The sequence below is a fragment of the Symphalangus syndactylus genome, chromosome 21, assembly GCF_028878055.3.
Source record: "Symphalangus syndactylus isolate Jambi chromosome 21, NHGRI_mSymSyn1-v2.1_pri, whole genome shotgun sequence".
Taxonomy (NCBI): domain Eukaryota; kingdom Metazoa; phylum Chordata; class Mammalia; order Primates; family Hylobatidae; genus Symphalangus; species Symphalangus syndactylus.
Window position 1 is genome coordinate 70,915,731 of NC_072443.2, and position 25,600 is coordinate 70,941,330.

The 25,600-nt window shown below is 39.7% G+C and overlaps 1 protein-coding gene and 1 pseudogene across 1 annotated transcript in view; one reads left to right on the plus strand and one right to left on the minus strand.

Annotated features, from left to right (window-relative positions):
- SHQ1 (SHQ1, H/ACA ribonucleoprotein assembly factor) overlaps positions 1-25,600 on the plus strand; it is a 105,672-nt gene that overhangs the window by 64,255 nt on the left and 15,817 nt on the right. The window lies entirely within an intron of this gene.
- On the minus strand, positions 11,563-16,743 carry LOC129471679 (U2 snRNP-associated SURP motif-containing protein-like; annotated as a pseudogene).

Here is a 25,600-nt window from a genome sequence, read left to right on the forward strand (position 1 = left end):
TGGTCTTGCATGGTGCTGCCTTCTGCAAGTCACTGCCACTCTTCTCTCTCATTGCACATGGAGGATGGCCACTCCACAGCTCTGAGTTTACGTGTCTTTACTTTCAGTGGGGATAGATTCCCTTGTTTGTAATTCCAGGGGAGGAAGAATGTGATTGGCTCAGCAAGAGTAAGTGTATTTTCCTGGTCCAGTTGGCTTGGTCACACTGGGATCAGAAGTAGTGAGTGGTGTTTCTAAGAAAGTGAAGGTGGAGGACATGCAGCCACCTCAAGAAGACACTGCTGTAATTTCACAGTACCATTTTGAGCCATAGCTGGAGGAAAGCCATGATACCTACCACCCTCCAAGTCACTGATGTTTATAATCTACAGAGTTGAAGGTGATTTTGGGGATCTATTAAATTCAGGCACGCAGAGCGATAATCAGACACTCTAGGTGGTTTTACATTGGTATGGGAAGTTACTTCTCTGACAAATGGTGAAATGCTAAGTGTTACATTAGCTGCTAATGATTAGCATGTAGAAATTTCAAGAAACAATTGTGTGTAATTTCAAGCAAGTTAAACCTTCTTGGATTAAAATCATTCTTGGTAAGGTGCTTATTCTGGCGTGTCAAGTTGCTCTTTAGTTTTACTGTTTATTTTTAATTAAATCCACAAATTCATCCTGGATGGAAGTGGATTTTTATCTCCATAAGAAAAGATTAGTACAAGGCAGTATCCATTCACTTGGATCCATTCAGCGTGGTTTCATATAGAAAGGATTTACTTAATGGCTCTGTACCTTATCACCAGTAGTTCAGCAGTGCCCACTGGGGACTGTTGCTCTTCATGAGACTTCTCTTACAAGAAATGTGCCAATAAATCACAGGATTACAAATGTTCCTACAGATCTAAGACTAAAATAACCTTTTATAAAGATATGAATGCTTCCTGTAACCAAGTGTATTGAAAAAACTAAGAAAAGAATCATATATTTGAATGTTAAAGGTTTGTGGGATATTTTTGTTCTTTTTTTTTTTAAACTTGTAATTTGTATCTTTTTTTTTTTAGGTAAACTTTTTATTTTAGAATAGTTTTAGATTTACAGAAAAATTGCAGAGATAGTACAGAGTTCCCATGTACCCTACCCAGTTTTCTCTGTTAACCTGTTATATTGGAATGATATATTTGTCACAATTAATGAACGAATATTGATATGTTATTATTAACTAAAGTTTATTTAGATTTTTTTAGTTTTTACCTAATGTCCTTTTTCTCTTCCATGAGACCACATTTTGTTTTGCTTTTACTAAAGAACTGGAAATTGAGTAGTGCTCAATTTCTTGGACATTTTGGTTATTCAAGAGCTTAAATGCTGTGAAAGATAGGTGAAATATTGTTGAGATACTCAGAAACCTGAGGAGCTTAATACATACAAACATTCTAATCATCATGAATCCAGACTTGGAAAAAATGGGTTTGACGTATTTGAGAATTTTTAGAAATAGAAACATAATTCATTTATCATTTTTACTTACACGTGTACCATGGACATCATGATTATGATACATTGATAAAAATAGAGAAAGTTTAGGTCTGGGCGTGCTGGCTCATGCCTATAATCCCAACGCTTTGGGAGGCTGAGGTGGGAGGATCAGTTGAGGACAGGAATTCGAGACCAGCCTGGGCAACATAATGAGACCGTGTCTCAACAAAACAAAACTTAACTGGTCATGATGGCATATGCTTGAACCCAGGAGTTCAAGGCTATAGTGAGCCAAGATCATGCCACAGCACTCCAGCCTGAGTGACAGAGGGAGACCCCATCTCAAAAAAAAAAAAAAAAAAAAGTTTATAAAAATAAATTGGGCAAGGCCTTTATAGTTTCATCTTAATTTTCTTAAGGTGGAGGAGGTTAGAGGAGAAAATGTGGGGATACATATGAACCATTTTCAGAGGTGAATAAGCATGGAAAATACTCTACCTTTATCTAGGGAGTAGTATGTATATCAAGCCCATTTTATAGCTGTAGCTGGGTGGCTGTGTTAGATGTCCCTGTTCTTTCTTGTTTTAGTCCCTGATACTTGGCTCTAGACTGCCCAAGTCCTTGGTTTTGGCTTGGTGGAACCATGGCTTTTTACAGAGTAAGCAAATTGCTATTTTCCTTCATCTCCTTGTTCTTGTGTGTTTTTGTACCTCAAAGCTGTTTGGAGGATTCTCTTTGGAGGGAGACCCACAGGATCAAGTGAGTTAGGGTGGTGATTGATTTAGTCAGGTTTTGTAAACCAGTATCCTCTACTTCATGTAGGATTTTCACTGTGCTTGAATTGTCTTAACATCTTATTCAGAGAAAAGGCTTACATTGATTAATGTGGCATATGTGTGGTTATCATACTTAGAAAGTGCTCTGTTTAAGGAGAGCTTTGTCAAGAGCATTCTTTCAATGGAGTCACAAGAAAGCTTTTGTAAAAAGCTGACAACTTCAAGTACAATTTCCTTTTTCTTCTGTCTATTATGATTGAAACCCAATCTTTGTTATAACGTAATTATCTCAGCTGAAGCCAACAGGGAGTTGCCACCTTAATGTAAGGGGTGTGAAGTCCCCTAAATAAATAGAGGATTAATTACATTCCCAGCATGTTGCAAAGGTGATGAGATTGATTGTGATCATTTCACTTGTCCCATTTCCTGCTCTGACTACTTTCTTGAATAAATAGAAGCTGGGAAAATAATAAACAGAGCTACGGAACGTATCGTTGGGCATGGAGTGTTAGAAAAGGACCTTCTTGAGGTATATTTCTGGATTTTAAGTGATTTATATGACATTTTACAATTTTTTTCATTGATTATTCTTGTACTGTTTCAATTTAAACAGCTTTCAAAGAAATTGTTTTTGCTTCAGAAAACAGATATTAGCAGAGTGTTGAGAGAAATTGACAAATTCTATTTTAGTGGTTGGATATAAGCAAATTTCTGATCCAATTTTAGATGTTTTCATTTAGTGTGGCATTATGGAAGGCTTAAACTAAAGGAAATATTAGCTGTTATATGTTTCTATTGTCCTTTTCACGTAAGAGCTTCATACTTCTGTTAAATTTAAAGTGATAAATTAGGACTTTCATGAAGTGGATCATGTTTTCTGTTTTGTGTTTGTCTTATACTGTCTTTTCCTGGAGAGTTTTATAATATCCTGAAACTGTGATTTAGAGTATTTATTCTCTAAATTATTCTATTGCCGTGGCTTCCTATGGAGGTCCACTTTTTCCAGGGAGTACATAAAACAATCTTTTTGGGGTATAGGAAAACCGTAATAGATCGTCTACCTATAATTATTTTTTGAGAATGAAATTAAGCTTCATAAATATTTCATACATGGATTAATGGCAAAAATTATTTTTAGTGGCTACTTACCATACCTTTTTTTTTAGTGATGTGATATTTGATTAGAAGCTTAAAAGGCCACTGCTTCATGGAACAGCCATTTCTATTTTCAAAGAGAGTCTTACACCTTTTTTCTCAAAGCCTGAGTTATGGCAGGGCCGGGATTGCCTCTGCCAGGAAATTAGTGTTGGGGTTCGGGGACTCTCGTCAGTCTCTGCCAGTTAAGGACTCCTAATGATATGGTCTCTTCTTTCTGCTCTGTAATTTTATATAAATAATAAAATGGTGCACCAAAACAATGAGAAAAACTGCATTTGTCGTGTCAAACTAACTACCTGACTTAAATGCTAAGTTCATACTTGGGAAAACTCAAACAAGCACTGATGAATTATCTAATTATTATGTTTATTTCATTTCATGTAGGATATAAGGGCTTTCTTTTTTCTGAAATGCGAGCCCTTCTTGAAAATCTCACCTGAGGCTGTGGATGGTGTCTCACGCCTATAATCCCAGCACTTTGGGAGAATAAGGTGAGCGGATCACCTGGGGTTGGGAGTTCAAGACCAGCCTGGCCAACATGGCGAAACCCCATCTCTACTTAAGAATACAAAAATTAGCCAGGCATGGTGGCCCGTGCCTGTAATCCCAGCTACTTGGGAGGCTGAGGCACGAGAATGACTTGAACCTGGGAGGTAGAGGTTGCAGTGAGCCGAGATTGCGTCACTGCACTCTAGCCAGGGGACAGAGTGAGACTGTCTCAAAAAAAAAAAAAAAAAAAAAAGAAAAAAAAAAAGAAAAGAAAATTGCCTTGAGTGCAGACCACCATACTTTTTACTTTATTTACTTCTGTATTCTGCCTCTACTAAAAATACAAAATTAGCCGGGTGTGGTGGTGGGCACCTGTAATCCCAGTTACTCGGAAGGCTGAGGCAGGAGAATCGCTTGTTCTCTGAGTTGTATAGCACATCAAGTGATGGAATACACCTCTGATATCATGGCATGTTTGTCTTTTGTTTAGTTTGCCTGACTTTAGTCTTGTAATGGATGAGATATCACTTTACATCCCAGATTTGTAATTATGTGGTATACTTGAAATGACAGTGAAAGGTGAAAAGTGATGTCTCTTCTGATGATCATCTCTTCTCCTGACTCTTGCCACTTTCAGTGTGTATGTATCCTATAAACCCAGAGCACTTACACCCCCAAAGTTGTTCTTTGTGGATGTCACTTTTGACACCTTAAGAACCCAGAGACACTTTCTTTTAGCAAAGAATAAAACACCTTCTCGCATATGGTATTAAGTAGCTTTGTGCCATTCCAAATAAGCTTGCCAGCCAATTTAGATTTTATTTCTAGCCTTAGAATATCCTAATGCTTCAGAAAAATAAGGGTTTAGTTCTTTCCTAGAAGAAATTGACTTCACTTTCAACTTGATATTTAAAATTACAGTTGTCAGCATTTGTCCTATCTGCTTGTTTTAAGGGACAAAACAGTTAAAAGGACTTCACTTAATGCTGTATAAGTTAGTGATCTGAATAAAACTATTGGCAAAGGATCTCCATTCTATATTAAATACTGGATTAATCATACAGGTCAAGCTTTCACAATTCTGGTTGTGAAGCTTGTGTTCTGAATGTGGCAGCAGTACATACCCTTATGTTTCAGAAGCTTTATTGTGATCCATGGTTTCAGATGCATATTTCAAATCCAGAAATTTTACCTGGTAAGTAAGGCATATCATACCTTTTTTAAAAAATTAAATATTTTTTAAATAGTAGAGGCAGGGTCTTGCTGTGTTGCTCAGGCTGGTCTCGAACTCCTGGCCTCGAGCAGTCCTCCTGCCTTGGCCTCACAAAAGTGCTAGGATTACAGGCATGAGCTACCTCGCCTGGCCTTGTACCTTTTTATCAGAAAGATCCAACCTTGCTCCAGGTTTGTGTGAAAACAGTTTTGCTTTTGTTTTTAAACCAGAGCCACATAGATCTTTCCATCTTCTGTATAGGTCAGTGTTACTTGTTTCTGTTAATCATACTATTTTAAAGTCCCCTGCCATTTTAAAGTGGACTCTCCTCTTGAGGCTTGGGCATGAGTGTTAAGCCAGGTAACTGACTTCGTTTTCTATCTTTTGGAGTCTTGTTATCCTATGTGGTAGAAATGGTGGTTCTTTAATTGTGTCTGCTTTAGACTTGAGTATCTGTTCATCAGTCCATTCATTCAACAAATAGTTTATGAGTTCCTACTGTGTGCAGGGTTCTCTGCCAGGGGCCTGCCAATGGTAAACAAAAACTTGACTTGGCTTCTGCCCTTCTAGAATGTGTGGTCTAATGGGGAGAGAAGTGTTAATCAAATACTTGCATACATAAAAAGTAAAATTAAAACCTTGGAAAGTGGTGCAAAAGAAAAGATTCATACTGCCATGAGAGATGGCTGAACTCGCCTGGTGAGGGGATTAGGAGGAGAAGGAGGATCCCCTGGGGAAATGTTTGGTTTGAGTACTGAAGTACAAGTAGGAATTAACCTAAGAAAGGTGGTGGACTTCAGGAATATATAGTAGACCCATCATGTGCAAAGGCTCTGTGGCAGGAGGAGGGAATTTTATATATTTTCAAGAAATTGTAAGAAGGTCAAGGTGGCTGGAACCTAGAGAAAGGGGATATGTGTGGGGGGAGGGGTCAAGAAAAGGTTGATGATTTAGTCAGATCCCAGACAGTATAGTGCCTTTTAAGTAATGTTAAGAATTTTTATCCTTATTCTAAGAGTAGCGAGAAGCCAGCGAAGGATTTTCGGCATGTGATGGGAGATCACCGGTGTAGTGTAAAGAGCTTTTTAGGCCAGTTTCAAGACTATTAATAGTGTCCTTATGAGGCGTGATTGTAGCCTGACTAGGGAATTAGGATTTTTAGGAACTCAAATGGATTTAGAGAATGAGGAAGAAGGCAACATGGAGGATGATGCCTGGATTTGTAGCCTGCACAGCTGAATGAATGATAAAACCTAATTTTGGAAAAGGAATCTCAGGATTTTGGCTTTTGTTAGAGGAATTCTTCTCTATACAGAACTTAAACTCTTTTGTGGTGATCTGTACTTTAATCCTAGTTCTGGATAATGGCCAGTTTTCTTTATTTGCCTCTGTTATTGTTGCCTTTATTATTTAATGAACTCCTGGGCTGAGTTGTCTATGGAGGTTTGCCTTTTGTATGTGTTTTTTGAATGTTTGTAGAGTTTAGTTATTTTCCTAAAATGTTTTCTTATGAAATATAAAATACAATAATATTTGAAGTGTATACAAATTATGCAAATTAAGTGTATACAGTTATGCAAATTAAAGAATAATAATGAACTGAATATTCATGTAACTACCACTGATTTCTTTTTTTTCTTTTCTTTTCTTTTTTTTAAAGAGACAGGGTCTCTGTCACCCAGGCTGGAGTGCAGTGATGTGATCATAGGTCACTGGAGCCACAAACTCCTGAGCTCAAGTGACCCTGCCATCTCATCCCCCTGAGTAGTTAGGACTACAGGCACGCCCAGCTAATTTTTTATTTTTTGTAGAGATAGGGTCTTGCTTTGTTACCCCAGGCTGGTTGAACTCCTGGGCTGAAGTGATCCTCCCATTTCAACCTCTCAAAGTGCTCAAAGTGGATCGATTATAGGCGTGAGCCACCACGCCTGGCCTCCAATCTTAAGAAACGGAATGTCACCAATTTCCTAGAGATTCCCTATGGGACCAATCCCAATTGTATTTCCCACCTTAACTTGTGGTAACCACAACTCTAAATTTTATGTCAATCATTACTTTACTTTTCCATATAGTTTTACCATTCGTGCATATATCTCAAGTTTAGTTTTTAGCTTTGCTTGCTTTTGGACTTTATGTAATAGAATCATACTATATGTATGGTTCTTCTATTACTTGTTTCTTGTGATTTTAAAAAGATTTATCCATGATGATGCATAGAGTTGTAGGTGGTTCTTTTCTATCCTGCAGTGTACTATCCCATTGCCTGAATATAGTACTGTTTGTTTGTCTGTTACTCTGTGGGACCACTAATAAATGGTTTCCAGTTTGGGCTATTAGGAAAATGCTGCTGCAGATATCACTGTACATGTTTCATGGTGTACTTGTACAACTTTTTGGTTAAGCCCTATACCTAGGAATGGAATTTCTGGGATTAGGGACAGTGATATGTTAGCCTTTAATGGGCAGCGTCAAACTGTTTTCCAAAGTGGTCATACCAATTTATTTCAATTTATACTTTAACCAGCAATGTATAAGAATTTTCCTGATTCCACCTTCATGCCAGCACTTATATGGTTCAAATTTTAAGATTTGACAATCTGAAGAGGTATGAAATAGTTTCTGTTATAATTTTAATTTGCATTTTCTTAATTACTAGTGAAGCTGAGCGTCTCTTCATGTGTTTATGAGCCGTTGGTGTTTCCTCTACTATGAAATGTCTGTCTGTTGTATCCCTTGTTTTTCAATAGGACTTCCTTTCTTTTTGATTTATAGGATTCTTCCAGTATTCTGGATACTAGTCCTTTATTGGTTAAATATGTTGCAAATATTTTCTTCCACTTTATAGTTTATGTTTCAGTCTCCTCGTAGTGTTTTCATAAACAGAAGTTTTTAATCTCAATGCTGTAGAATTTCTCAATGTGTTCCTTTATGAGTGTGCTTTTGGTTCTTGTTTAAGAAAGTTTTTATGATTTGGATGTTATAAAGATATTCTCCTATAGTATCTTCTAAAATTTTTATTCTTTTGCATTTTGCATTTAAGTCCTTAGTCTACCTGGAATAGATTTTTTGTATGTTATGCAACAGGGGATCCAGTTTCTTTTTTCCTATATGGATAACCAAATCCTGGCTTCATTTATTAAATAGTCTATCCTTTCCTCATACATCCTGCAGTGCTCACTCTCATAAATCAAGTTAACATGTATGTGTGGATCTATTTCTAGGTTGTCTGTTCAGCCCCACTGATTTACTTGTCTATCATGTGAGAGTGCCATACTTTCTTAATTACTGTAGGTTTATATCTTAGAATCAGCTTGTCAAGTTCCATGAAAAACATTTTGATTGGAATTGCTTTGAATCTGTTAATCAGTTTGGAGAGACTAAAACATTTTGTGTCTCTTTCCAGTAATATGGTATGACTCTCTATTTAAGTTTTCTTTAATGTCTTTCAATAAAATTTTATAATTTTTTTCCATTAAAGGCTTACTCATTTTTTTGTTCGATTTATTGCTTGATATAAATACTTTATTAAAAAAATTACTTACAAACTGCCTGTTTAAAGTACAGTCATGCATTGCTTAATGATAGGGATACGTTCTGAGAAGTGTATCATTAGGCAGTGTTATTGTGTGAACGTCATAGATTGCACTTACACAAACGTAGATGGCATAGCCTACTACACACCTAGGCTCTATGGTGTAGCCTATTGCTCTTAGGCTACAAACCTGTACAGCATGTGACCATCCTGAATACTGTAGACAGTTGTAACACAGTAGTATTTGTATATCTCAACATATCTAAATATGGAAAAGGTACAGTAAAATCAGGGTATTGTACTCTTATGGGACCACCCTATGTAGTTCATCATTGACCACAACGTTGTTATGTGGCACATTAATGTATATAGAAATGTAATTCACTTTTTAAAATTGATTTCTATCCAGCTACCTTGCCAGACTCTACTATTAACTCTTATGTATAATCTCTGTCCAGTTTTCTCTATAGGCAGTAGTAATGCAAGTAATGACAGTTTGGTTTCTTCCTTTTCAGTCTTTATATTCTTCATTTCTTTTTCTTTTCATTTTATTGCACTGGCCTAGGCCCTTCAGTACAATCCCGAATAGATATGGTGGTAATGTATTTATCTTGTTCTTTATCTTTAAGAAAATGCTTTCAACATTTTATCATTAAATATGATATTTGCTTTTGTAGATAGCCTTTATCAAGTTAGGAAAGATTCATGTTATTCTTATTTTGCATAGAGTTTTTTATTCTAAATAGTTTTGAATTTTATTGTATTTTTTCCTCATCCTTGGGATGATCTTAAAAATTTTCTCCTTTAATTTGTTAATGTAATGAATGGCATGTGTAAAATTTCAAACAAATTCGGCCTTGCATTTCTGGGATAAACCTATCTTGATTATGATGTATTATTTAAACATGATGCTGGATTTGGCTTGCAAACTCTGTGGGTGCCTACAATCAGGAAGAGGGTATGTATGGGAGGAGGAGAGATTGGCCTATAATTTCCCATTGTTGTACTGTCTTTTCCTGATAAAATGACTTAGCATTGCCTTTTCTGTTCTCTGAAACAGTCCGTGTAATATTGAAATGATACATTCCTTGAACCTGCAGTAGCATTCACCAAAAAAAAAAAAAAAGCCATTGTGGCTTTCTTTCTTTATGGGAAAACTCTTAACTATTTACTCAGATTTTCTAATTGTTATAGAACTATTCTGCTTCTTTATTTCTCTGAGTCAGTTTTGATTTTTTGTTTTTATTTCTCTTACCTGTTTTCTCCACAGCATCTGTAATTGTTGTCTTTTACATTACTGATAATCGTGCTCTCTTTGTTTTTTTTGTTTTTAAATTATTTTTGTAAGAGGGTATATTTGATTAGCTAATTTTTAAAAAATTATTTTATTTTATTTTTTTGTTTTTGGAGATGGAGTCTCATTCTGGTGCCCAGGCTGGAGTACAGTGGCATGATCTCTGCTCACGGCAACCTCTGCCTGCCGAATTCAAGTGATATTCCTGTCTCACCCTCCCAAGTAGCTGGGATTACAGGTGCCCGCCACCACGCCCAGCTAATTTTTCTATTTTTAGTAGAGATGGGGTTTCACTATGTTGGTCATGCTGGTCTCGAACCCCTTACTTCAGGTGATCCACCTGCCTCAGCCTCCCAAAGTGCTGGGATTACAGGCATGAGCCACTGTGCCCAGCCCATTTCACGCTCTTGATCCTCTCTATGTTTGTCTTCTATTTCATTACTTTTGCTTTTATCTGTATCATTTTATTTCATTTGCATTTTGGAAGTTTGTTAGATTCTGCACGTAGATGTTAGTAACTTGCTAACACTGACTCTTCATTTAAAACTAAATTTTCAAGTATCTGCTTTATATTCTTCTCACAGATTTGGAAATTTACTGAATTTTCATTACTTTTTCATTCCACATCTTTTCTGATTTTACTCATGAAATTTTGGAAATATTTTTCTCCTTTCCAAGCATATGGATTTTTATAGAAAAGTTTTTGTTGTTGATTTCTAACTTAATTGCATTCTGCCAGATAATTATATCATTGTTTTGAAATTTGTTGAGATTAATTTTATGTCTAGAATGGTCTCAGTTTTCATACACTTTTGGTTTTATTCTTAAAAGTAGTGTTGATTTTCGAATTGTTAGCTGCCGTGTTGCATGTCTGTCCATTGGATGAAACTTGTTGGTTGGGCTGTTTGTTTTTTGTATCTTTACTGATATGTTTTATCTGTTTAATCTATCCGTTTTGAATTGAAAGAAGATGTGTGAAAATCTCCTATGTTGTCAGTCTTGTCAGTTTCTTCCTGTAGACCTGTCAGTTTTTACTTTATATTTTGAGGCATGTTATTTGGTGTTATTAGTTAGTTTATAATTGTTATATCTTCTTGGTAGGCTAAAATGTATCACTAATAATGCTTTTTGCCTTACCATCTATTTTGTCTGATAGTAACATGGCTATCCCAGCTTTCTTTTGATTAGTATTGGCCTGGAATATCTTCTTGTCCTCGGAGGATTTAATTTTTGTGAACATCTCTTCAATAAACCTTTGATGACTGGCTTCCAGTGAATTCAAACCTAACTACAAAAATCTTACAGTTTGTATGTGTGAGAAATAAGCTCTGAACATACGATGTAAAGCTGTGATGAATCAGTAATTTGGGAACCAGTTGTGACTTTAGATGTTTTTTTGGGTTTTTGGTCTTGTCGTTATGCAGTTTGACATGTTTGGGTTCTCTAAGTCATGTGTTTCTGTCTTTGATTCCCTACTCCACACTGACTCAGTCAGCAGATCCTTTTAATTCTTCCTATACAGTCCCTTTCATATAAATCCCTCTTTTTGGTCTCACCACCTTTCTTTGAATTCAGGCCTTTATTTCCTCTTCTTTTGCCACAGTGTCCTCCCTGTCATCCTTACCACCACAGTCTCACTCCCTATCTTGTTTCTTTCCTGTAGTAATGCCAGTCTGACAGTTCTGAAATGCCATTTTGGATATGGCTGTCTTCCTGGAAGTTCTTTTTTTTCTTTTTTTTTTTTTTAAGCTGTCTTTATGAGGTCTTTCTGAACGCTCTGATAACTCCGATTTTGGTGATGGGGATTTCACTCGTCTACCACTGCTACTCTGAGATAGGCTGAGGGATGTATTGTGTCTTCTTTTCCTTTCCTTCCTTGTTGGAGTATACTCATTTTTTTCCTTCTTGTCTTTGGAACTAGATTCCAATTTTTCTTTATCTTTTTTGTCCCTTTCTCTTGTCTCTTTCTCATTCTTCTTCTAACTCTTTCTCTCGTTGAAGATGTTTATCTCTGTAGTGTTATACTTGCTCCTGAAAACTCTGGACTGGTTTTTTAGGTCTTTTTCCAAAATTCCAACTCATCCTGAAACTTCATGACTTTGAGCTCAATTTCATGAAGTTGGGCTTGTTTTTCCTCACTCATTTCCGAGTACTTAGAGAACTTGGACTCAGTCATTTCTTCTTTGATTGGATTAGAGTACAGGTGATGTTCTTCAGATCTGGAACTTTGAGTATCTTCTTCATCTTCATTTTCTTCTTGATTTTGATTTTGTTTTTCTTCCAATTCTTCATGCTGGTCAAATAACTCCCATTTAGAAGTTGTAACAGCCTGGTGCTTCCAATTCAGATTTGTCCACAGTTTCCCATTTTGATGGGGCAACTTTAAATATAGGCTCATTCTTCTTTGAGTTTTCAGTTGCATCCAAAGGCACTCCATCAAGATCATCATCAGGACTTTTTATAGGGATTCCATCAAGATCATCCACGGGAGTAGCATCAATAGGAATCCCATCTGCATCTTCCAGAGGTGCACCATCAAGCTCTTCCTCGATGGAAGCACCATCAAGATTATCTAGTACATCTTCTGTTTCCTTTTCCACAATAATATATACAAGTCCTAAGAAAATTTTTTTAGTTTAATCAAAAATGGTTCTGGATAAATTGCCCAATCTTCCCGTGCTCTAAAGCTTAGGTTGTGTCTGACTTGTCATATCACTGCCCGAGGGTCCACATGCATCCATATGTGCATTTGAAGATCCAGATGAATGAACATCCGACAATCTCGTCTTTGAACTGGTCTCCTCAGAAGTTCTTGATGGTTTGCCTGCAGGACAAAAGCCTAAATGCGTGGGCTGAGTTGGATTTCACACCATCTGCATCTTTCTCCTCATCTTCTAAGCTTAATCCCTCATTCTTGCTGATCAGGCACCCTCCCTCTCCTGCCAAGTAGATGAACTCACTATTTCCCAAATTTGCCATAAACTGCAGCTTTTTTTTTTTTTTTGCTTTGGCACATTCCATTTTCTCTACCATATTTGTTACATTTTGCTTTAAGCTTTCTCTAACGAACCCAACTAAATCATCTCTGCGTTGTAAGACTTGAAGTTAACACTGACATCACTCCTCTTGATGATGACTATCTGTAATGCAGCCAGTCGTAGAACTGAAAAGTCTTGCAAACTCTTCTCTTTTGTAAGCCTTTATTTTGTGGATTAATTCACCCCTGCACTGTTGCTGCTGTGTGATTGCTTATCTTGGCATGGCTGACTCTGATACCCTCAAATTCACTTATAAATGAGAACCCTCCTACTCTGAAGCAGGCTAGAGGGCTTAAAAGTTGTCCTTTAAATCTGATTGAAATCTGCTTTCTTCACATTAATTTCAATTCTGGGCCCATATAGAGTAAGTTCTCTTTTCAAATGTCTGCCTTCAGCTATCTGGAGATTACTACTGTATCCCTTCTCAGTCTTCCAGATCAACCTCTTCTGCCTTAAATTATTCTTATAGGTCCAAATTTCCAACTCTTTGTCCATCTTGGTCTCTTTTTGGGCAGACTACTTTGTCAGTGTCCCTCAAACCCCTCCCTTTATTTATTATTTTGGTCCAGACCCTTTTAAAGTATCCTCCAGTTTAAATATAATACTTCAGGTTTGACCAGAGAGAAGCAATTTCTTTTGGTTTTTGTGAATATTACTTTGTCAGTCATCTACTTATCACTGGAAACCTTAACTCACTATATTCTTAGTTTATGACTAGCTGAAACTCTTCATATTCTTCTTTAAGTATAATTCCTCTTCTTTGCTAGCTAGTTCACAGTCTTTGCATTTGTCCCTGTTTAGTTTCACCTTGTTAGATTTGGCATATCCCATCCACCTGTTACGAACTTTTTGGAACTGGAATCTGTCACCTAGGTCATTTCCTGATCTTTGTCACCTTTGTAACACTGTTTATAAACTTGACTCCTGAAATCTAATGAGCAGTCATTTTTTGGAGCAAGCACAAGGTTAGGCGCTGTGGAACTAAAGAAGAATTAGATACGGCTTCTGGCCTTAAGGAATTAGAATGAGCATTCTCTGTTTTCACCTAAGACAGTGAGTAGAATGTTGAATGAGGAAGGCTGACGTCAGAACTTTGTACTCTTCCACTAGATACCTTCCTTCAGGTTGAAATCAGTCTGCCCTCTTAGGTCAAATGTCAGTCTAGACAACTGTATAATCATACACCCATACTCTGTATTTTGCCCATAAAGAGACCACAGAAGATTGTCATATGTTTTGTTAAAATCCAGACACAATCTTTGCACAGGGTTCCCAGGTGCGGGCTAGTTCAAGGGATGGCATCAGTTTGTGAATCCATAGTAACTTCTGGGGATCACCTACTTCATCTCTTATCTGCGTATATGCAGTTCGCATATTTTGAGTTCATGGTCTATGGTTTCATCACTTTCCTCCTTCTTTTCAAAAGTTAAGGAAGACACATTTGCCTCTTTCCTGTCTTCTATGTGGTTATTCAAGGCTAAATATATTTTCCTGATTCCCTCTTCAGTTATTCTGTGATCAGCAGAACACCTTTGTCATTAGTATTAATCTATATCACAGTTTTTGCCTTCTGTAATACTAGATATGATCTTGTACTTTCTGGGCATTTTTCTTCTTTCCTTATCATTCTTAGTTTATTGAACAAACTGACAGCCCTTAGTGAAACTGGCAAAAGCAAACTCCTTCCTGGAACTTCTGAGATGTAGTCTGGCTCAAACGAGGCCCTGATCATTCTGTCATCTTAAGCCATCGTCCACAAAGCCAAATCCTATTTCTCATTTGGGGAGGCTGAGGTCAGAAAGCTGTCCCCTACTATTAGAAATGTAGCGAGGCCATAGAGTATTATGGTTAAGAGTATGGGCTCTGGAGCCAGCTGGCAGCTTCAGATCTCTGCTCTGTCTGTATGGCCTTGGACAAGCCATTTAAACTCTCTGTGCTTCTGCTATCCATAAAATGGGGGAGAATTAGGAAAATTAGATGAGCTAACACATGCAATTTGTTTAGAACATGTTAACACAGAGTAAGTGGTCAATAATATTTGCTAAGAACAAAGCTCCGTTGATGCAATGCTTGTTTAACAATAGCATTGGCTGAATCAGGCAATCAGTCCATAACAATAATAGCCAGCATTTATCAAGGGCTTACTGCATACCAGGCATTGTGCTAAGTGCTTTATAGAGATTATCTCTCTTGATGATCTCATAAGCCCCATATGAATTTGGGTTATGTCCTCATTTTGTTATCACCCCAGGTTACAATTAGGGAAACTGAGGCTCAGAGAGATTAAGTTAACCCAGAGCTGCGTGACTTCAGAGCCTGAGCTCTTAACCTGCTTGCTGTGGTCAGTCAGTTGTTTGCTGACTTCAGAACACATGACGCCCCAATAAACACAGGGCATTTTCTTGGTGAAGTAGCCCATGTGGTCTCTGTTATGGAGCATTTAGTCTGGTTGTAGAGACAAGACAAGATTTGCAGAGGGCAGAATTAGAGGACTACTGAGCAAACCCTGGCCCCGTTGCAAGAGACATAGTGATTCAAAGAAGGGGAGGCCAGGCTGGTCTGCAAGACTTAGTGGAGTAGAAGTCTTGAACAGGGAACTAAAGATGGGTGGGATCTGACCAGGCACAGAAAGAAGGGGGGAAGATGTGCTAGGCAGGGATGCAACTTGAGGCAAATCCCAAAGTAAAAATAATTGTTCTGGGTCTTGAAGCAGTGATAAACCAGTCGCATTAGTGTAGCAGGTATGTATTGAGATATATAGACTATGTTAGGGAATTGGGGAGATGGAACTAAGTTTACGGATGTAGAAGTTGCAAGCTAGTGACCCTTGGGTCACTTTTGGCTCTCAGTGAGTTTTTAAAGACTTTAAATTGGTTGTCAACACTTAAAAATTGGAAGATTTTGTGTAAAAGTCTGGATTTACAGCTGCTCTTGAAATAACGGAAGTTCTGGCAGTTGCTGGGCCCACATCCCCACATGGTAACAATTGGCTAGAGCTGGGGCCAGCTGTCTCCATTATGTGGGACAAGTGCTCTCCATTCTGCCACAGACCCCCACCTGCCTGCTAGACTCCATCTGTTTGGCTTCTAGGGGCAGCAGTTTGTGGCCTTGGCCTAACATATAAGGGCTCTGCTACTGGATCAAAGGACCTGCACTTTTTTCCTGCCAAACTGAAGGTCCCATGCAAGCAGGAGCCATGTTTTTCTTGTGCACTGCTGTATAGCTGGGTCCTAGCAAAATGCCCAGCAAATACTGGGCACTCAATAAATGTGGCACCTGGATGGCAGCAGTGACCGTATTATAGTGGAATCAATTTTGGAAGCTGCAGCGGGGTTCTAGAATGCTTAGGGGAAAACATACTGGGGGCACACATCATTTGACCTGCTGGCTCATGTTGAACCCTGTTGTAAAGGCACACTGTGGATGACCATTAAGCAGCAAATAGGCTGCTTATAAAGCAGAGAACAATCTGTGTTTGTGTCGAGGAAAAAACTGCTGGCCATGCAGTGCTCTGTTTCCAACTCCTCTCACTGACATGGATAGCAGCCCTGTTGTTGTTTTCTTCTTTGGACATGTACTAAACAATAGGAATAGAAAATGCATAAGTAAGGCTTATGGCACATACTTATTTGCCTCACTCAGCAGGACAACAGCATGACAAAGATCATAGCCACGGCTCTGGGCTTTGTGTGTTTTAGCAAAAACCTGTAAAACCGAGTTGCTTTCGACTAGGGATATGATCTTTCTTCCTAGATGCTGATGGCAGCTCTTCTCCATGGTTTAGCCTGTGTTCTTGTTTTGTTTATTTATTTATTTATTTCCCTTTCTTTTGCACTTGGTATTCCTCCAGGCTCCATCTGAATGTGCCTTGCCATCGGGAGCACTAGGAAAGAAGAAAGTCAAACTGCCTCTCCCTCAGGCTCAGGCTTTGGAAAATCAAAGCCGAGCAGAGGCAGCTCTTCTCTGCCTGCAGCAGGGTCAGCGATTTGTGTAATGTTTTCCCTGTCGGCTTATCTCTGCTGATTTCTTCTGTTTTTGAGCAAGGGAATGAAGAGTTGTATCATTGCTGCTGCCTTTTTAAGCAGGTGGGATCTGCAGCTGTGATCACAGCCAAGCTCTGTGCTCCCTGCTGACAGCATTCCCTGCTTTTTTGTAAACTGCTCCTTCTAGGGCTGGATTTGTCTCAGTGGAATGAGGTGGCTCCAAGAAAAAAAAACCACCCAGACTCCCTGACAAGGAATGAAAGGAGCAAAGCACTTATATTTCCCGCCCCACACAGGAAGCATTTTGATAGTATCGTTTGAATCAAACCATAATTAGGCTTTTGCATCCAGTTGTTGTAGGAACATGAAATGCTAGGCAGTCAACAGGTTTGGTTCTGGCAACCACCTAACCGTGGAGGATTAAGTTGTACTGTGTATTCCTATATTTAGTAAAATAGTATCTCAGAGACCCTTTTTCATTCTTATTTTTAGTAGTCAGTAATTTTTGTAGATAGTAATTTGGGTCTGATTGGGACATGTTGGCAACTCTTCAGTTCTAATTATAGAAGAGTTTTCGCCAGTAAGTCTTGAGGACAGAGTGAACGTAGGATTTTAAAAAGATATCCAGCAAATTAGTTGAGTCCTAATTGTTGAGGGTCGGGATCACTGTAATAGAATATGTAAGAGATTAATTGTAGCTCCCTACCTGGTAAAACTATTCTAGGAGACTTAATTTGCATAAATGTTTTGTCAAGGACTGGCCCCAATGACATAGGACAGATTCTCCAGTGGTTCTGCTGGCAAATGTCATCGTCCAGCCTCTTGTTCAACTTGTATGTCGATAATCAACTCTTTAGTTACCCAGATGGTGTCCCTGCTTCAGAGCGTGAGCCAGCACAGCATAGTGCATAGTGGGTCTGCACATGAGGAGCTCTGGCTAATCAGGGATGAACCCTTTGGCAAGGGGCAAGTGTTTGCTTCCGAACATTGGGGGAATATGGAGAATTGAACCTGCTTATGTTTCTGATGAAAGGATCGGATGGGGTCGTACATATGCAAGCAATTTAGAAGCCCTCAAGTATGATGCCATGTGGAGGATTAGTGCTTGGGTTTGTGGCTAGCCCCGTGGTATACCTATGCCACTAAAGTCTCTAGGCTTCATCTTTGTCAAACAAATAAGGGCTTTAGATTAGATCTGTGTGGTCTGATTTGGTATTCATTGCCACATGTGGCTATTTTCATTTAAATTAGTTCAAATTAAATACAATTTAAGGTATAGTTCTTCAGTCACGCTGACATTCTGAATGCCCGACAGCCACATGGGGTTAATGGCCACCATATTAGACAGCACGTTTCCATCATCATTTGAAGCTCGCTGGACAACCTGGACTCAGTTATCTTGCAGGTTTCCTCCAGCTGGGAATTGATTAGACTTAAATAAAATGGCTCATAAGGTCCTTAAAAGAGGCCTGTGCTTTCAGTTCCCCCCTCCCTTCACAGGCAGACCTGCACCAGGGGCTTGGATGTGCCGAAATCTTTCCTCCTTGTTTGCCTGGTGTCTGAGGCATGAACCCTTCCTGTGATACCTTCTGCAGTGAATTTCTTAGAAGAGGTAAGTTGTAGAATGACACATTCCTGAGCCCTCAAATAGTTTTATCTTGTTTACATAAAATTGTGACTTGGACAGAATTTTCGTTCTCTTTTATTAAACCTCTAGGTCTTCCTTTTCAAGAACAAGATGACCTGTGGTCATTTTCTGTGTACATGGGACAGCTTAGGCTCAGGGTCGGGCTCAGGCCGCAGTGGTGTAGTATGAACTTGGGCAGCAGATGAGGCTTTGGAGGTGCGGGTTGGCCCACAGAGGTGGATGGATGGTACAAGAACTATGGTTTAGAGATGGATACGTGATCTGGAGACTAGCAATAGCTATGTCAGAATCGACATCCTGATGGCTTTTAGAACTGGGAGCAAGGGATCGTTGTGAGTGTCTTACACTAAGCTTAATAGACTGGAGGTTCAAGCTGAGAAGACGTGGAAGAGCTGAAAACAGGAATAAGCTAGGTCCCACAGTTTAGGCTGTTCAGTGATGTATAGGGTCCCCAAGGTCACCTTTCAGTGAGGCCTTCCCTAAATACTCATAAAAAATTGAAAACCCCCTGACCCGAGTGCTCCCTGGCTACCTTTTGAGTTCTGTTTTGTATTTTCATGGCACTTATATCATCTAGCACACTATATTTTACTTACTTTTTATTATCTATTATTATTTTAGTATTTATTATCTTTTCTTACACAAGAATATAAGGTCCATGAGCACAGGAATTGGTCTGTTTTGTTCAGGGCTTGAACACATAGTACTTTCAAGTATTTATTTGGCCAGGCACGGTGGCTCATGCCTGTAATCCTAGAACTTTGGGAGGCCAAGGCAGGCAGATCACCTGAGGTCAGGAGTTCGAGACCAACCTGGCCAACATGGCGAAACCCCGTCTCTACTAAAATACAAAAATTAGCTGGGTGTAGTGGCACATACCTGTAATCCCAGCCACTCAGGAGGCTGGGGCACAAGAACTGCTTGAATCTGGGAGGCGGAGGTTGCAGTGAGCCGAGATTGCACCACTGCACTCCAGCCTGGGTGACAGAGTGTCTCAAAAAAAAAACAAAAAGAATAATAATATATATATCATGTGAATCTGGGAGGAGGAGGTTGCACTGTATTCCAGCCTGGGCAACAGAAGGAAACTGTCTTAAAAAAAAAAAAAAAAAATGAATGAGTGAAAAATGCAGCCCTGATGCAGTGTTTCAGTGCAGTCTGGAGGTGGAGCTACTCTTGGGAGGCCAGTGCCATAGAAGGAAGTAACGGGTAGAGGTCTGAGGAGACAGGCAAGTGGTGGCATCTGAGTGGACAGAAATGGGTTCAGGGGCAGGCATGTGGACCCTGGCTTCAGGCAAGGTCCCTATGAAAGTTGAAGATCTTGTACAAGAAGGCAGCTAATGGGCAGAAAGCCCAGCTTTGCAGAGTCAGGGTTTTGAGATAAAATGTTTCTGAGTCTGGGCCTCAGGATCAGTCTGGCCTAGAAGAGGGGCTAAGGAAAGAACTCTTGAGCCATGGAACCATTAGAGTAGGGCCCCATGCATGTTTTTACTTAAAGTCAAGATTGGTAAGTAAATGCAAGGTGGAGATTCGTCCTCATGCTCTGGGTGCAAGAGGGATGGGACAGAGTCAGGCTGCCCTGTACACAATGTATGAAGTCAGCAATGCCTCACCACAACAGTTGACCCAGGAACAGGGGGAGCCCCCCACCATTCCCATCCCACTGTTTGATCAGATCCAAGAGTCCACAATATTGAGAGTGAATGAAAAGTGTCAGCTGGTAATAATGACTTCAACATAGTCACAACTCTCTGGGGCGTTCCAAACATCATGGTGCATATGTATTACCTGGGAGTCTTGTTAAAAAGACTCCTATTCAGAGACCTGGGTTGGGGGCTGAGATTCTGCATTTCTAAGAAGTTCCAAGATGATGCTGCTGCTCCTGGTCCAGGGTTATGCTTTCAGAAGCAAGGCTTTATCAAGGAAAGAAACTAAATATTAGCCATTGAAGTCAATTGCCTTTATTAAAAGTATTTTAAAATTCTCCTTAGATAGTCTAGGGGCTGTCATTTAAGGGTATTCTGGTAGACAGATGCTTTTCACTTCGATTTAGTTTTTGAGAGAGTATAAGCAAGCATATAATACACTTTCCCAAGTTTGATTTTCTATAGAGGACCACTTGTCAGAACTGCTGTCAAGTCTGGCTTTCAGATCCCATGTTTCCTGAGGCAGTTGTTGAATACTTCAAACCCTCGTAGTCTGGGCTCCATGGCTCATGCAAATAATCCTAGCACTCTGGGAGGCCAAGGCAGGGGTATCACTTGAGCCTAGGAGTTCTAGGCTGCCATCAGCTGTGATTGCACCACTGCACTCTACCTCTTCTACTTGTAAGTAAGTGGTTCTGCATAGTGTGGTATGTGGGCACCGGGTAGGGTGTGATATATATGCGCCAAGCTACAGATCACGCCGGACCAGGTTCGGAAGTTTGTTCTTGTGATGTGGATGAGGTGGCGGCATGTAACTCACTCTGAAGGCTTCCTGCGCTTTGTAAAAATTACTACCCTGGAAGTTTTCATGGGAATAAAAAGAAGACCCCAAACCATGGACATTTTGAAATTTGTGTTCTGATAGTCAGGATCTGGTGTAAGTAGATGATCTTACGTGCATCTCTCCTGCCTACCACATTCCCAGATAGAATATATAGTCCTGTGGAATGCGGTCTGTAAGTCCTTGCAGTCCTAGGATGTGGCCCTGTACCAGGGCTTGTGCTGTGATTCCACAGCTCCTATGTCACTAAACCTTTCCTACTTTTCTCCTCATAGTACTTACAAAAGTTTCATTTTAGATAACTCCTTTTCTAGAACCTCTCTGCTTCTCTTCTCTCTTCCCCTTCCCTCCTTCCAAGCCTGAAATGGCTGTGCCTTCTCTCTGTTCATGGCCAGTACTCGATTCTTGCTCTTTGAGGTAGTTATGGTCTATGAAGTCACTGTGAACACTGAATTAGTGAATTCTGAACCATTGTTCCCAGGGGAAATACAGGTTAGGTTCCTGTGAATGTCTGGTCATAACACTTAACCTTGTTTTATGTGTGTTTCTATTTGAAGTCATCTTATTTAATATATATTGTCCATTCGTTAATATTGAACCCACAGCCAACAGTACTAAAACTCATGCCTGAACAAAGTGATCTCGGTCAGGCACATCTCAGCCTCCTTCCGCTTAGGAACACTGGACAGCCTTTCAGCATTACGCTTAGGGGCGCTTTAAACAATGAAATCACCGACAAAAAGCGCAAAAATGAAAAAAACACGGCATTAAGTAGGCCACGTAAAGGAACGTTGTGTAGAGTGTGAGAGCTGAGACAAGAAGTCAGAATGTCATCATCTCGTAGGACCTCAGCTGGAAACATGCGTTGGGAAACTCGAAAATTTCTCTTTTCTGTGTATGTCCTCAAGGGACCACAAAAGCACTGTAAATATTGACTTGGGGGGGAGTTACAATTAAATTTTACTGAGTAGCTAAATTCACAGATATGGAGTTGGTGAATAATGAGGCTTGACTTTACCTTATAGGCAATTTCACAAGGTAAAGTTGGTAGAGGGACCAAAACAGTAGGGCAAAAAGGAAGAAAAAGTTAGTCTTTTTTTTTGTCAAAGCATTTGATATTTGAAAAAATTTAAAAAGCATTGAAATAGTCAAGCTGGGAAGAATTAGGACTTTGGCGGACTTTCCCCCCTTATTTTAACATACAGAATGGTTTTCATTTAGAATTATATGTGCAAAGAAACTGTCTTCTGAGTGCCCAGGGCATCGTATCCCCATCCCTCTCATAGACTTACTGCACGGTGGTATTGTGGCTTGCCCCTTGCCCACCACACGCTGATATTATATGATCGTTTAGGTCAAATACTGTGTTTTGTATTCCCCTTTGGATCCACTAACCCTAGCACATAGTAGGTGGTCAGTAAGTATTTGTGGAAAGACTGACTTGGACTTTGGGCGTTTGAACTGAAAAGCCGCAATTCAGTCTGATTGCTTCTGGTCCTGGTCCACAATGCCTTATCCACAATTCTGAAATCCAGAAAGTTCTGAAAACAAAAGTATTTCCAGGGCAGTTGGCATGGAACCTGACTGACATGAATTTGTTTGGTCACTTGAGCTATTTACAATCTTGGAGTGACTAGTCATACATTTTCATTCAGAAATATCAGGGTATTTGCTTAAAAGATGCTTCCGAGAGTGCTGGGCAATATGTGACATATGTCATTAATTTCTACCTTTCTAAAATGCAAAAAAAAAAAAAAATCAGAATTTTGAAACCTGGCTAGGTCCAAGGGCTTCAGATAAGGCATTGTTGACCTGTGGTAAAATTTAGGGATTTTCTATAGAAATTTTATTTGAGGAAATTGAAAGTTTGTGAGAGAATTAGCTAGAGGCATAAATGATTGTAGTCTCTGGCTGATAAGAGTAAAATTAAGTGACAAAATTTGATGGCATAACTCCTTAAGGTTACGTGTAGAGTCAAAAGCCCCTGGGTGCTGAGAACATTTCTCTTATTTTGAATAGGAGGCTTGAACAATGAAAGCAGAGGATTGGATTAATCTTAAATTTCATTATAAATACAAAGAAATACATACTTTGAGTATACCCTATTGGCCGACGTGGTGGCTCACGCCTAGCACTTAGGTAGGCTGAGGCAGGCGTGTTGCTTGAGGCCAGGAGTTTAAGACTAGCATGGGCAACGTAGCAAGACCTCATCTACAAAGAAAAAAGAGTCTACCATATATATCTACATTTGCATGTGTCAACAGGTACATGAGTGGAGTTCATTAGAAAAAGCGATCCAACAAGGTCAGGAGTTTGAGACCAGCCTGGCCAATATGGTGAAACCCCCATCTCTACTAAAAACACAAAAATTAGCCGAGCGTGGTAGCACGTGCCTGTGGTCCCAGCTGCTCGGGAGGCTGAGACAGAGGAGTTGCTTGAACCTGGGAGGCAGAGGTTGCGGTAAGCCGAGATTGCACCATTGCGCTCCAGCCTGGGCAACACAGTGAGACTCCGTCTCAAAAAAAAAAAAAAAAAGAAAAAGAAAAAGAAAAGAAAGAAAAAGGAAAAAGCAATCCAAAGTGCCAAAAATTGAAGCAAAACAAGCCCGAGCAGTGCTGAGGTCTACCAGAGAAACTCCCCCACCCCCCTTTCCTTACAGTCACAACGAATGAAGCACCTGAGGACTTGACAGAGTTGTCTTTTCATACCTCCACCCCCGGGGGAAGGGTTTCTTTTTTTATCGTGTACCTTTTACTTGTAATTATAGACATAGAATGGGGGCCTATGATGCCCATTTTTTAAAGCTATTTTGATTTTTGTTTTTGTTCTTTTTTTTTTTTTTTTTTAGACAGGGTCTCTGTCACCCAGGCTGGAGTGCAGCAGCTCAACCACGACTCACTGCAGCCTCGACCTCCCAGGCGCAAATGATTCTCCCACCTCAGCCTCTTGAGTAGCTGGGACTGCAGGTGCACACCACCATGTTCAACTAATTTTTAAATTTTTTGTAGAGATGGGTTCTCACTATGTTACTGGTCTCAAAATCCTGGACTCAGGTGGTCCTCCTACCTCAGCCTCCCAAAGTGCTGGGATTACAGGCCTGAGCCACCACATGCAGCCTGTTTTGAGAAAGTAAGCTCTACTCTGTAGTACACAACTTAGAAAAAATTGTTCACTGTAAGTAAAATATTTATACTGGTGGCATAAAGATTCTTGGTAGCTCATGTTCAGATTTTTTATTGGATAAGATGAAGTATTAGATAGGCTTGGAAGTAAAGTAAAAATAATGGAAATTCTTGTTTTATACTTAGCCCAGAAAGTACTAAAGTTGGTCTGTAGGCCAGAAGTCTTGGGGGAAAAATGTCTATAAAATGATATGGGAAATGACCCATAGACAGTGCTTTACTCATACCTCAGGAACAACCTCAGTAGCAATGAATTGTGCGTGTACTTGTGCAAAGAAAAACTCTTTCTGTGTATAGTGTGCACATTGAAAGAGACAGCTAATGGATCTTTCTCTAGGCATAGTTTTGAAATTCTTTTTGGGTTTGGTAGAATGCTCCATGCCTTATAAAAGGAAGTTTGAGATGAGGGTGCAGTATTGGTGGTCCTGACAGTTTTCAAGGGGAAATGGAAGCCATCCTGAGATCCTGTCCACCCTCAGGACTGTCCTCCTCTCTCTCTGGCTTGAGACTTCTTTCCAGGACTCAAGGAATTTTTAAGTTAATTTTTATTGTATACGTAGATTATAAGTATACAAATAATGAATTCTCATAAAGGAAAACACCATGTAACAACCACCCCAGTCAAGAAATGTGCCTTAAAGACACTCCAGGGGCCCCTTCGTGCACACCCTACCTTGTGACCACTGTCCTGACTTCTGTCACTAGCCACTGGCTTTGCCTGTTTTTGAACTTTGTATAATTGAGATAATAAATACAGTACACACTCCTTTGTGTGTGGCTTATTCATTCAGCATTATTTTTGGAGCAATCTGACTCTCAGCATCAATTCCTAAAAGTGTCTTTAGGGCACCTTAAAAAAAATCTCCCAATAAATTGGCCTGAGAGCATTATACCTTAAAAAGAAATGCAGCAAGTAATATAACTCTGTGTGAGTGGGGATGCTGGGGAGGGTTGGATATTGAGTAGATTACAGATGTGCACATTTCCTGAGCACTTTGCTCTTGGTCTTTGCTGATCAGACCTAAGACCCAGCCATCAGGACTCCCTGCCACCCCCAGCACAGCCCTCTCTGTTCCAACAAGGACCTGCGTTCAGAAGGATCTCTTGAATGCTGAATGCTACAGCTCCTAGGCCTGGCTCTCCTACAGAAGAGACATAAGTTAAATAGCTGTTCTTATTAAGTCAGTGAGCTATCCTGATTGGCACAGCATGGGGTTGTTTAGGACTGTGGGACAGTACAGCAGCTCTTCCCGAGAGATGGACACTCCGTGTTGTGACTGGCCCTGTCTCGTGCCTCTGTGCCATAACGGTGCCCTCTTGTGTTCATCCCTGCT